Below are 13,970 nucleotides of genomic sequence, written 5' to 3' on the forward strand. Positions count from 1 at the left end.
GAGAAATGGAAAAGCGGGAGTGTGAAAAAATCGAGATGTACAGGAGCCAGAATGAAGTCCGAAAATTCTACCAAAGAGTGAAACATCAAACAGATGGCTTTGGTACAGGCACATCCTCCTGTAGAGACCAGCAAGGTAATCTGGTAACAGATACAGATAGCGTGCTCAGGATATGGAAGGAACATTTCTTCAATCTGCTGGTATCCAATAGTAGCGAAGACGATGATACCACAGATCCAATCCCAGAAGATGGTATAGAATGTATACCACCCGGCCAAGATGAGGTCAAAACAGCCATCAACCGGCTGAAGAATAATAAAGCAGCAGGAGCCGATGGCTTACCAGCCGAGCTGTTTAAAACCGGAGGCGACGCGCTAATGAGGTGTATGCATCAGCTAGTTAGCACCATCTGGCAGGAAGAACGCGTACCCGACGATTGGAACCTGAGCATCCTATGTCCCGTCCACAAGAAAGGAGATAAGAGTGTATGCTCCAACTATAGGGGCATAAGTCTTCTCCCTATTGCCTATAAGATAGTGTCAGGGATATTGTGCGGACGACTAAAGCCAATGGTCAACGAAATAATTGGACCATACCAATGTGGCTTTAGACCTGGCAAGTCCACCATTGACCAGATATTTACCCTGCGGCAAATCCTAGAGAAGACCCAAGAGATGCAGATTGACACATTTCACCTTTTTGTCGATTATAAAGCAGCATTCGACAGTCCCCTCCGATCAAAGGTATTCCATGCAAAGTCTGAATTTGGTATCCCCGCAAAGCTCATCCGGCTTTGTAAGATGACTTTAACTGATACTAGGTCCTCAGTTAAAATTGGAAAGAACCTCTCCGAAGAATTTTGTACCAAAAGAGGTTTCAGACAAGGAGACAGCCTTTCGTGTGACATATTCAACATTTTGCTGGAAAAGGTAATGGCACAATTTACACCAATAACCACATGTTACTTGCCAATGCTGATGACATAGATATCATGGGACGATCAGTAAAGGAAGTAACTGATACCTTTAGGAAGGTCGAAGCAGAATCTGTGAAAGTGGGTCTGGCGGTAAACGGCGAAAAGACCAAATTGATGGTGTCGACGCGCAAAGCGTCCATAGAGCTCGGACTAACTGTGGAAGTTGGTACCTACAATTTTGAGGTAGTTAGAGACTTCGTCTACCTCGGCACTGCCGTAAACACAACAAACAACATAAGTTGTGGAAAAAGAAGAAGAATTGTATTGGCCAACAGATGCTACTATGGTCTAAGTACGCAATTTGAAAACAAAGCCACATCTCGTCAAACAAAAATAACACTATACAAAACGTTGATACTACTCGTGCTAATGTATGGCTCTGAAGCATGGGTACTTGCGCAAGCAGATAAGGCAGTGTTATGTTTGATTGAAGTTTAAAACAAGAAGGAAAACTGATATTGAACAATGGCTATGTAAAGCCTAAGATTACGGTTTACAATAAAACAGGTATTGATAAATGAGTGTATAATGACAAACATTGATAACAGTAAAATACAAGTATAACAGATAGGGATTTCGATAAAGATAATGAAGGATACAACAATCTCCCACGCTAATAAAAGACATGGCCGCTTAAATATGGAGTGTTCTTCTGATACGGGCAGCTCTTCTAAGTGGTTTAGACATTGTTGAATGTTGTTCTTGATTCGGTTGTGTCGTTTGAGCCAATGTGGACATATATGGCTGTTTATCTTCAGTAAATATTTCGTTTTGATTCGACCTGGAATTTCTTTGAGCCAATGTGGGCGTAGATGGCTTTTGATGTAATGAGTCTCGATTCGTAGTGGTTACTTGATGACGCTGTATTAGTGGTTGTTACATTTGTTGACGTTCGTTGTGGGAAAAGAGTGTGTCAGAAGTAGTTTTGATCTGCTGTGGCTCACACGTTTTGCATATGTGATTGATGCGGCGTTTGATTACATACCCATTATCCAATTTGATGTAACAATGGGAATTTGATATTTTATATACGACTCCGGATTTCCATTTTTGTTTGTGTTGCGCGGAGCATTTGATCTGCACCCTTTCTCCCACGCTAATTTGATAAACTGCAGGTTTTTGTTTTTCTTGATGTTTTATGCTCTGAAATCTTGTGGTATTTTTGTTCTTAGAGAAACTTTTTGATATTTTGTTACAATAGGCTTTGTTTTTGATTGATATTTTATTTTTCGTTCCTTTGTGATATTTTCTTTCTTCTCTTCATCACATTTACTACCGCATATTTCTGGAGTCACTATCACAGCATTGTTGTTGTAGACATCGATAATTTGATTTACACCATTTTCTTCTGATGAACACGATTCCAAGTATGACGTTTTGCATGGTTGTCGTTTTTTTTGTTGCAGTTTTGTTTTTATGCATACTTTTTCCACATGCCCTATTCTTTTGCATATACAGCAGCACAATTTGTTTTTATCGATTCTGCACTTGTCCGATAGATGGTTGCTTTTACCACAACGTAAAAACATACTTTGGATGCCCAATTCACAGTAGTTGAGGTTATTGATTGTTGATCGATTATTTTGAAGTCGGTTACTGCACCTGTGATAACCGTTTGATGTTTGGCGCACATAATTTACATCACTTGTTGAATTATTTGATATTACATTGTTGTTGATTTTAGCAGCTTCCAGCACTTTAGCCTTTTCCACAATTTGTTGAAATGATTTGTCCGGCTTTTGCAGTAATTGCTCTCGAATGTTGTTGTCACGTAGACCTCTGATGATTTGTGCCCTGGCAAATAGATCACTGACAGATTTCTTACACATACACACAAATTTGCACGTAGCGGCTCTTTTTTGTAATGTTGTCACAAATTCGGCAATTGATTGATTTTCGTTTTGCACTTCTGATAAAAACCTGTGTTGCTCCACAAGAATGTTCTTTTTTTGACTATAATGTTGATCGAGGAGTTCAATAATTTCTTCATACTTCAGTTCCGAAACAGTTTTTGGTGCGGCCAATGTTGAAATGGTTGAATAATTTTCCGTGCCAATGTATTGCAAGAGTAGCTTTGCACAAAGCTCCTTGTTGTCGAAAACGTTTTTTATTTGCAAATGAATTTCTAACCTTTCTTTTTACGATTGAAATGTTTCCACTTTTGGATTAAATGGTTCGAAATTTGAAATGATGTTGATGCTCGTACTGGATGTAGCTTGCTGCTGTGCCAATGCAGCAGTCATTGAGGTTATGGCTTCAAGCAACTTTTTAATTTGTTCATCGGCCATTTTGAAATTGATTTTTTTGTATTGTTGGAAAATGCACTAGTTTATCCTCGTACCAATTGTTGTTTATGAGTTGACGTAATTATGCCAATTGTTGTCTTGATAATTTTTTGATCATGATAATTCGATAGCTAAAATTCTGCTTGCATTTTTCTTAATCCATCCTCGTTGCAATTGTTGTTGGCTTGATCATTTTATTGTTGAAAATTGAATTGATTTTTCTATTTGATCCTCATCGCCAATTGTTATTGGCTTGATAATTTGAAATATTGAAATTTTAATTGATTTCTTTTCTATTTCATCCTCGTCGCCAATTGTTATGTTTGATTGAAGTTTAAAACAAGAAGGAAAACTGATATTGAACAATGGCTATGTAAAGCCTAATGCTTGGTTTACATTCGGCCTCGTTTCGTGATTTCGAAGGCGTTTCGTGATTTCGTGCGGAATCAAGAAAAATTTATCATGATTTCGCATACAAAAATGAAATCATCTCATTTCGTGATTTCAGCGAAATCAACATCGAAATCACAGTACACATGATATACAACCTTGCTTTTGCCTAAAAAAGTACAAAAAGTTGCAACACTTTTCACGTATGGCAATAAACAAGGTAGATGTGCGAATTGCTGCAACAAAAAATGTTAGTATCAAAATTTGTAAATAATGTGAAGAAATATTAAATTACTTTGTTACAATGCTATTTTTCATTGTGTTCCCGTACTTTTTTAATGGTAATTTTAGAAAATAGAGCGAATTGTCAAAAATTGCTTCCCCATACAAATATCCTAAAAAATACGGGAACGGAAAAATGACGGAATTTGCAAAAACTCCAGCAGAAATTTCAAAATCAACGTATCAGTTATAATATTAGATACCAATGAACATATGAACATGCTTGCTGCTGGTTTCTACTAGGCCAAAATTTTATGGCAGAAAACAGGAGAAGAGGGTGTTATTCGTCGCTATTTTTGTTTAAAGAGAATTGCAAGTCTTGCTAGATTTCTGTGTACGGGAACGCATTTTTAGCACTAAACGGGAAAACTACTGCAAGTACTAATATTTTGTAGGTTCTAAGCACAACTTTTATCTATCAAAATTTATTATTGTGATGTCTCAATGATAAAATCATTATTTTTTTTTATTTTTTGGTACTATACACAATTAATACGATATATAGATAATTTTACGATAATTTTCGAAATAAAGTTGTAAAGTTCTATATTGTCGTATATTTTTGATGTTTAATTCAATTTACAACAACTTGTTTTGAAAATTCATGTTAGATCAGCTGCGCATATGCATCTACGTTGATCATTGTGATATGTTTGAAATCAACAAAAAATAAGTGTAAACATCGGGGAGTATTTCAGGATTTCGTGAAATCCAGTGGATTTTGGAGCGCAAGTGTAAACTTGGCATAAGATTACGGTTTACAATAAAACAGGTATTGATAAATGAGTGTATAATGACAAACATTGATGACAGTAAAATACAAGTATAACAGATAGGGATTTCGATAAAGATAATGAAGGATACAACAGGCAGTGCTTGGTGTGTTTGAGAGGAAAATTCTTCGAAAGATATACGGGCCGATTTGCGTTGACCGTGAATATCGACGTCGTATGAACCACGAGCTATATAAGTCGATGGTCAGACTAGCAAGGTTTCTTGAAACCAATTTCGTTAATGTTTCTTTTCAAGTTTCGTTAGTGTCCACACACTTTAACGTGAAATTTTAGATTTTTGCGTGCCCTCTTTATATTACCATTCGCGTTTGTTGTGTTTCACATACCAATAAAAACAAAACAAACATAAATAAACTAAAAAAAAAAAAAACACAAAATACCTAATTAACATTAATAATTAAATTAATATTAATAGTTAAATTTTCACTATTTCATTAATTAAATGTTTTTATTAAATCTTTTTATGCTTGTTTTGCTGTTAACGTTTGCTTGAGAACATAAAAATGAAAGAAAATGGAAGAAAAAATCTTGCAACGAATAACAAGAAGAGGCAACACAACAAACACAGAAAACCATGTACATGGGTTTCACTACTTCATACCCCTCACCTATAAACTTGACGTCGCCATGTTGAAATCGTGCTAGTCTGACCATCGACTAAGCTATACAAAGACATGAATATAGTTAAACGTATCGAGATGCAACGATTGTGTTGGCTAGGCCATATCATGAGAATGAGCGATGATGAACCCGCTAAAAAGGCGTATGAATACATGCCACATGGCGGTGCACGCAGAATCGGCAGGCCTAAGGAAAGGCGCGGTATTCCAAAAAGTCAAGCGAAAAACAGACAGGAATGGAATTCTTTTCTTAGTTCGGTCTATGAAACTAATGTTCTGTAATGGGCCAACTAAGTAAGTAAGTAAGTTGTCACTTTGCATATACATTTTGTATGGGAGAAGTGACAACTTATATGCAAAAAACATATCGTGTAAAGTACCCCTTACTCAACAGTTTGTGCAAGTCCAGTAACTTCTTGTAATCGACTAAGGTCTTTTGCAGTGTAATTAATGTAGAGTAAACGAACAACATCCAGTAACAATTTGTACAAATTTGGAGTAAACGAATACACATAATATCGAATCGAATACCGGCTACGCAACTATAATACTTTTCCCCAATAATTATGTATTAGGGAGTTTCAAAATTTGTGGCTCTTTTTGGACGTATGAACTAAAGATCAAAAGTGTTGCGGAACTAAAGAACAAAAGTGTTTACTGAAACGTTGGATGTGTTTTCGGCTTAACACCCATAATTGATTTGATAGTTATGTCACGGGCCCTTTCGGGGTACCTATAATACAGTACATCACCTTCACGTGTTTGTACAACGCCACTTCACGGTATTGCAAATGAAAAATATCCAATTACACTATGCAACACTGAAAAGGCAAACAAATGTAGGCAGTTTTTAAAAGTATGCAATTTTTGAAAGTACTTAGAACCCGTTGGCATTTTATGCCCTCATATAAGCTGGGCTAAAAATATACTTTCTTGTACTTTTCGGGACTTTATCTCAGAAACAAGTTAAGGCCACGGCACATACGGTCCACATGAAAACAAACTTGGCATCACTTACATATTTTTCGTGTGGTTGTTGTTTTTAATGCGCGACGCGACTCAAAATGGACCGTATGTACCGGGGTCATTAAGGCCGCAACAACCACATGAAACAAGTGTAAAATGCGTATTTCGTATTGTTTCAGCAGTGTTTTATACGATACCCTGCGTTGCCAGTTTTTTCATTCTCTTCTACACAATTTCTTCAAACTTTCCACAAAATCCCCAGATTTTATTGATATTCCCAACAAATTTCAAACTCATCAAAATTATGTTAAATCGTTGATGTTTGTATAGACCTAGTTTATATTACTAAAAGTAGGGTCACATTAGGCAAATATTTGCCCCAGCGACAGGCAGTGTGCGCTTACTGAGAGCAAGCGTGCGTAAACAATGCATGGAAATGTATGCTAATTTGCTCTCAGAGAGCACATACTGCCTGTCACTGGAGCAAATATTTGCCTAATGTGACCCTACCTTAGGGCTTCGGCTCACACAGTCCGTTGCATGGTGGAATAAGAAGGTGTTAAATCAAATCATGTCAAACGTCAAATTTGCTCACAATAATACATTACTGTGATTTGCTTGTTTACATTTTGAATGTGATTTTATTCACAATAACGCATTTTGACAACTTGTATGCAGATCAGCTGTTTTTGGCGTTACACTTTATTATTCCACCATGGTCCGTTGCGAGTAGCGTCACGCGTCTAAAACAATAACCACATGAAAAACGTGTAATTGATGCATGGTTTTTTTTTTTGAAGTTTTCATGTGGTTGTAGTTTTTAACGCGTGACGCGATTCACAACGGGTCGATTGTGCCGGGACCTTTACAGTTTTGGAAATATGCAAATAAATATATACAAATTGTGGAATTTTTAGATACATATTGTTACGGAATTAGATTTAACTAATGTCCGTGTAGACGTTGTTTTATTCCCCGATACGATTTGTACCAAATAAAACAGGGTTCGTTTTAGATTACGTTTCTACAATGCTTTATTTACTTCATTACACTTATTCAGAACCGACTTTAATTACAAAGCACACAGCAAGTCTCTAGTTAGCACGCAGCTCTTATTTAACCGATCTGTTCAGTTCGACGCTTAAAACACAACTCAACTCCGTCATTGCCATTTCCCCGGTATTTATACCCCAAAGTCTCCCTGTTATAGAGTCCTCCAGAACACATATGGCAACATCTCGAATCTGTGCAGCGAACACACAGACGCACATTCGCACTAAGCGAACAACCATACTCACATACATACATGGGGGAATACAATTGGACGACAAGCACAGTAGAGTTGGGCAATCTAGTTCCTAGTTCCTTGTACTAGTTCCAAAGCGTATGAGTAACATCATGAAATATAACGTGTGATAGTAAGTATACGCAGTTTGTTCAAAGAAAAAATGTGGGCCATTGGAACTGCGAAAGGAACTAGATAGTTCCAAATAGTTCCTTTGGCACAACTCTAAAGCACAGTAATGACGTAACAACAACAAACAAGTGCAAAGAAGTAACAAACTAAACAATAATTACATGATTATGGCAAAACAAAATAAAAGCACATTAATGAAAGGTAAAGTAACATCTAGAATAACGAAGAGAGTTCTACATGGTAGTTGTTGTTGCTTAAATAAAGTAACTGCGTAATAAAAACTTTAAGTTACAATTCAAATTTTTAAATTAACGGAAATTAAACTAAACTAACTTAAACCTATCAGTTACATTCGTAACAATATATTATATATTTTGAGGCAATATAGACAGTTTTTCGAGTTGAATATTTCCCAAATATTCTTCTTGCCCTTATCTACAAAGACATAGCCCCGATTAGTTTAAAAAAATCAATATTTAGCCATGTTTAGATGAGGCTATAAAATTCATGCTGGATCTGACGAAACAAAACCCAAGTAGGCTTTTTGTCGTTTGGGTTTTTATTTTCATAAAATGCTCTATAGAAATTGTTTGCACGCCATTACCTCAAAAATGTTGCACAGTGTTGTGCTACCTTGTGTGTATGAGAAATCGGCAGAAATTATTTAAAAAATATATGTATATGTATATATTAATAATTTCATATCTTTAATAGTTGAGGCAACTCTAGAAAAAACGGCTTTGAAAATAATCAGTGCGAAGTGGTCATCGGACCGAGACGGTTGCATAAATCGTAACAAAAATTGACGTAGAATACCAAAAAGGATACAAGTAAATATTAAAAGGATTACAAAAATTAAATTTAATGAATATATATTTTAGAAAAACAAAAATATACAAAGGAAAGTGCACAAAAAAGAATAAAGCGATTTACAAGTGAATCCATTCAAAATATGTGATAAAAATAATAAGGATATAAAAAAATAAAGTGAAAAACAACAGAATGTGAATGAATCTACTATTTTTTATTTTTTGACAAATTTATAAAATACCGTTTTTAAAAATTTAAAAAAATGGTAGATTCATACTGGATCTGTAGTGAGATTCTCTAACGCATGTTTTGGTTCCCGACAAAAATCGGTAAAATTAAAACGCAACATTATGAATAAAAGTTGATAACACTGTTGCTATCGGTAGGACTTAGCGACAACTTAATTTCGGTTGTTAACTTACCGACAAATTACGTTGATTACCGAAATTATAAGCATTTTAATTTTAACGATATTTGTCGGTGACCAAAAATACATTAGAGAATCCCACTACTGGAACAGAGCAATTGCATATAGCCAATGTTTACCTCCCCCTTTACACACGCAAGTGGCAGTTCGAAAAATACCAATAATCTCACACATGTTGGCTGGCACACCAACTATCAACCTCAATGCCGAGAAAATTTCCATGTCAGCAATCAACGCAAGTGCTTTGAAAGTAACTTCAATTTTTTCCGAACGTTTACACATGCAAGTGTCAATTTGAAAAAAAAATTATGATTCGGCATATTGGAATATGCTATGCCAAAAATGTTCTTTATGTTGTTGGGAAATTACAACAATTATCATTTTACTACAAAGGCTTGGACATTCTATATTATATATCTATCTATTTAGTTAATATGCTGTTTATATTAGAGCCTTTTGGGGGGTTAACCTTCATCATCAGGATTTGTTTGACATACATATGTATATGTAATGGAATTGACATTTAAAACCCAGTGGGTTTCTTATAGTGCGGTTACACTACAGGTTTTTGTCTGGTTAACCCACTTTGAGAGGATTTATTTGACGTTTGCGCTATGGAATTGACATATTAAATCGAAACCCACTGGGTTAATCCGGTTAAGTGTAACCGCGCTATAAAATCCGGTTATATATAAACGTACTATAACGGTAGAATTGACGAAAGTTGTCGTTACGTGTACCCATAATTTTTGTTTTTAACGAATATTTTCGGTAAGTTAACAATAAAAAAATGATGTTGTTAAGACGAATTTTGGATAACCTAAAGGCGAATTCAGGCCGTAGTCTTCATTTTCTGTCAACATATTTTGCGCGAAATATCCACAAAAGTTGGAAGGAAACAATAAAATATTCTTCGCCAAGCTAGAATTAAGGCGTTGTAAACGTTCGGAAAAATTGAAGTTACTTTCAAAGCACTTACATTGATTACTGACAAGGAAATTTTGTCGGCAGTGAGGTTGATAGTTGGTGTGGCAGTGAATATGTGTGAGTGTATTGGTATTTTTCGAACTGTCACTTGCATGTGTAAACGCTGGGTTATTCCTGTATTATTAGGTCTGTTCGGTAACTAAAAAGTTTGTACAAACTTTTACAAATGCTGTTCGATAACAAACTTGTTCAATAAAAGAGAAATGAGAAGTAGTTGCAAGTACTTGCAAATACTTTCTACTTGCGAAGTTATCGAACAGACCTATTGTATCACCTTCTTTCTTGCACCATGGACGTACCGATAACAACCATGTTGCTAATGGGTACTTTACACGATATGGTTTTTACATATGAGTTGTCACTTCTCCCATACAAAATGTATATGCAAAGTGACAACTCATATGTAAAAAACATATCGTGTAAAGTACCCATAACTTATATTTAAACTTTTCATTCATAATTTTGCATTTTAATTTCTATCGAGTTTTGTCGGTAAGGAAAAAAATATTTACAGAATCGCGAATCGCACTACTGTAGTAGGATTCTGTAACTCATTTTTGCTGTTATCGAGAAATGTCTGTAAAATTAAAATTCTTATAATTGCGATAATTAACGAAATTTTTCGGTAAGTTAACGATGAATAAAAAGTAGTCGCTAACCTCTACCGACACAAACAGTGATGCCAACTTTTCTTTATGTTTTTAGTCATAATTTTGCGATTTAGTTTTACCGATTTTTGTCGGTAACATCAAAAATGAGTTACAGAATCCCACTACTGGTGTGACACCACTTCCTATTCAATATGCCTTGCTATAGAATATCATTTTTGTGAACTTATTTTAAATTACCCAAGAGTTATCAAAAATGATCTATCTATATCTATCTCTCCTGAAACATTTTATTTTTTAAAATAGATTTACGGCATCAGGCCAATATAATATAAAAATATTCTTTATTTCAAAGGGCATTAGATGGCGTGTGTTGTGTGTGGAATAGTTTACATTCTTTTCGAGTATTTAATAAGACACTTTGAATAAAACAATATGAATATGATATGAATAATATTAATTACACGTGCGCCAATTTTTGCGGCATGGTTTATTAATATGTACATATTATATATTCTGACACTGCAGCGTGATAGAAGACACACAAAGGCGAAGACACGTGCCTCGCCGTTTTTCTCCATCTCGTCAACTTTCGGGTTTTTAAGCCCCTACGAGATTTAAGGCTTTGATTGATTTGATGGTCCTTTAGAGAATATTCTTTCAAGTCCCAGATTTTTGCCTTGATGATCCTTGAGAAAATATTCCTAAAAACATCCACGATTATTGCCCTGATGATTGTAGAGGAAATATCCAACAAAAATACACAAATGTTTCTTTAATTGTCCTTGAGAAAATATTATTTAAAAATCCACAATTATTGCTCTGATGGTCATTGAGAAAATATTATTTAATAATTCCCGGTTATTACTCTAATCGTCCATCAGATAATATTCTTTAAACTACACCCTGACGATCCTTGAGAATATGTTGTTAATGAATTCAAGATTATTTCCACGAAGCTCCTTGAGAAAATATTTTTTTGTTTTAAATACACGACTATTGGCTCTGAAAATATTCTTTAAAAATCCACCATTTTTTCAATGACGATCTTCGATTTTTTTCTCAAAAATCCAGGAAAAATATTCTTTAAAGATCCACAATTATTCCCCTTAAGATCCTTGAAAAAATATTTTTAAAAGCAACTTTATTGCTCCGAAAGCCTTTGAAATAATATTCCTTAAAAATTCACGATTATTGCCTTAGCAATCCTTGAGATTCTCTCAAGTTGAGAAATATTCATCAAATATCCACAATTATTGTTCTAATGGTCGTTGAGACACGATAATCCCTGAGATACTATTATCTTAAAATCCACGATTGTTTTTCTGATGGTCCTTGAGACAATATTCTTTAAAAACAACGATCCTAAAGGAAGTATTTTTAAAAATCACAAATTATTGCTCTGAGAGTCTATGAGAAAATATTCTTAAAAAATCCACAATTATTTACCTGAGAAAATCATTTAAAAAATCACAATTATTGCCTTGACGATCTTTGAGAAAATATTTAAAAAAATCCACGCTTATTGCCCTGACACTCCTTGAGAAAATATTTAAAAAAATCCACGCTTATTGCCCTGATGCTCCTTGAGAAAATATTTTTAAAAAATCCACGCTTATTGCCCTGATGCTCCTTGAGAAAATATTTTTAAAAAATCCACGCTTATTGCCCTGATGCTCCTTGAGAAAATATTTTTAAAAAATCCACGCTTATTGCCCTGACACTCCTTGAGAAAATATTTAAAAAAATCCACGCTTATTGCCCTGATGCTCCTTGAGAAAATATTTTTAAAAAATCCACGCTTATTGCCCTGATGCTCCTTGAGAAAATATTTTTAAAAAATCCACGCTTATTGCCCTGATGCTCCTTGAGAAAATATTTTTAAAAAATCCACGCTTATTGCCCTGATGCTCCTTGAGAAAATATTTTTAAAAAATCCACGCTTATTGCCCTGATGCTCCTTGAGAAAATATTTTTAAAAAATCCACGCTTATTGCCCTGATGCTCCTTGAGAAAATATTTTTAAAAAATCCACGCTTACTGCCCTGATGCTCCTTGAGAAAATATTTTTAAAAAATCCACGCTTATTGCCCTGATGCTCCTTGAGAAAATATTTTTAAAAAATCCACGCTTATTGCCCTGATGCTCCTTGAGAAAATATTTTTAAAAAATCCACGCTTATTGCCCTGATGCTCCTTGAGAAAATATTTTTAAAAAATCCACGCTTATTGCCCTGATGCTCCTTGAGAAAATGTTTTTAAAAAATCCACGCTTATTGCCCTGATGCTCCTTGAGAAAATATTTTTAAAAAATCCACGCTTATTGCCCTGATGCTCCTTGAGAAAATATTTTTAAAAAATCCACGCTTATTGCCCTGATGCTCCTTGAGAAAATATTTTTAAAAAAAATCCACGCTTATTGCCCTAATGGTCCTTGAGAAAATATTTTTAAACAAATCCACGCTTATTGCCCTGATGCTCCTTGAGCAAATATTTAAAAAAAATGCACGCTTCTTGCCCTGATGCTTCCAGAGAAAATATTTTTAAAAAAATTCACGCTTCTTACCCTGATGCTTCTAGAGAAAATTTTTTTAAAAAATCCACGCTTATTGCCCTGATACTCCATAAGAAAATATTTTTAAAAAATCCACGCTTATTGCCCTGATGCTCCTTGAGAAAATATTTTTAAAAAATCCACGCTTATGGTCCTGCTGCTCCATATTTTTAAAAAATCCACGCTTATGGTCCTGCTGCTCCATATTTTTAAAAAATCCACGCTTATTGCCCTGATGCTCCTTGAGAAAATATTTTTAAAAACTCCACGCTTATTGCCCTGTTGCTCCTTGAGAAAATATTTTTAAAAAATCCACGCTTATTGCCCTGTTGCTCCTTGAGAAAATATTTTTAAAAAATCCACGCTTATTGCCCTGATGCTCCTTGAGAAAATATTTTTAAAAAATCCACGCTTATTGCCCTGTTGCTCCTTGAGAAAATATTTTTAAAAAATCCACGCTTATTGCCCTGATGCTCCTTGAGAAAATATTTATAAAAAATCCACGCTTATTGCCCTGAGGCTCCTTGAGAAAATATTTTTAAAAAAATCCACGCTTATTGCCCTGATGCTCCTTGAGAAAATATTTTTAAAAAAATCCACGCTTATTGCTCTGATGCTCCTTGAGAAAATATTTTTAAAAAATCCACGCTTATTGCCCTGATGCTCCTTGAGAAAATATTTTTAAAAAATCCACGCTTATTGCCCTAATGCTGCTTGAGAAAATATTTTTAAAAAAATCCACGCTTATTGCCCTGTTGCTCCTTGAGAAAATATTTTTAAAAAATCCACGCTTATTGCCCTGATGCTCCTTGAGAAAATATTTTTAAAAAATCCACGCTTATTGCCCTGAGGCTC

General features: G+C 34.8%; 1 protein-coding gene across 3 annotated transcripts in view; it reads left to right on the forward strand.

Moving 5' to 3' along the window:
• Positions 1 to 13,970, forward strand: part of LOC141405715 (fatty acyl-CoA reductase 2-like) — a 34,590-nt gene that overhangs the window by 14,620 nt on the left and 6,000 nt on the right. The window contains exon 1 of one of the 3 annotated variants that reach the window (XM_073990377.1): positions 8,484 to 8,560. The exons of 1 other annotated variant lie outside the window; for it this stretch is intronic. The gene's annotated coding sequence lies outside the window, so the exon portion shown is untranslated. Of the gene's footprint in view, positions 1 to 8,483; positions 8,630 to 13,970 lie in introns of those variants that run through there. One more of the 3 variants, XM_073990378.1, reaches the window with a different exon arrangement.

The sequence above is a fragment of the Musca autumnalis genome, unplaced genomic scaffold (genome assembly GCF_047663935.1).
Source record: "Musca autumnalis isolate F117 unplaced genomic scaffold, ASM4766393v1 scaffold_5, whole genome shotgun sequence".
Lineage (NCBI taxonomy): Eukaryota > Metazoa > Arthropoda > Insecta > Diptera > Muscidae > Musca > Musca autumnalis.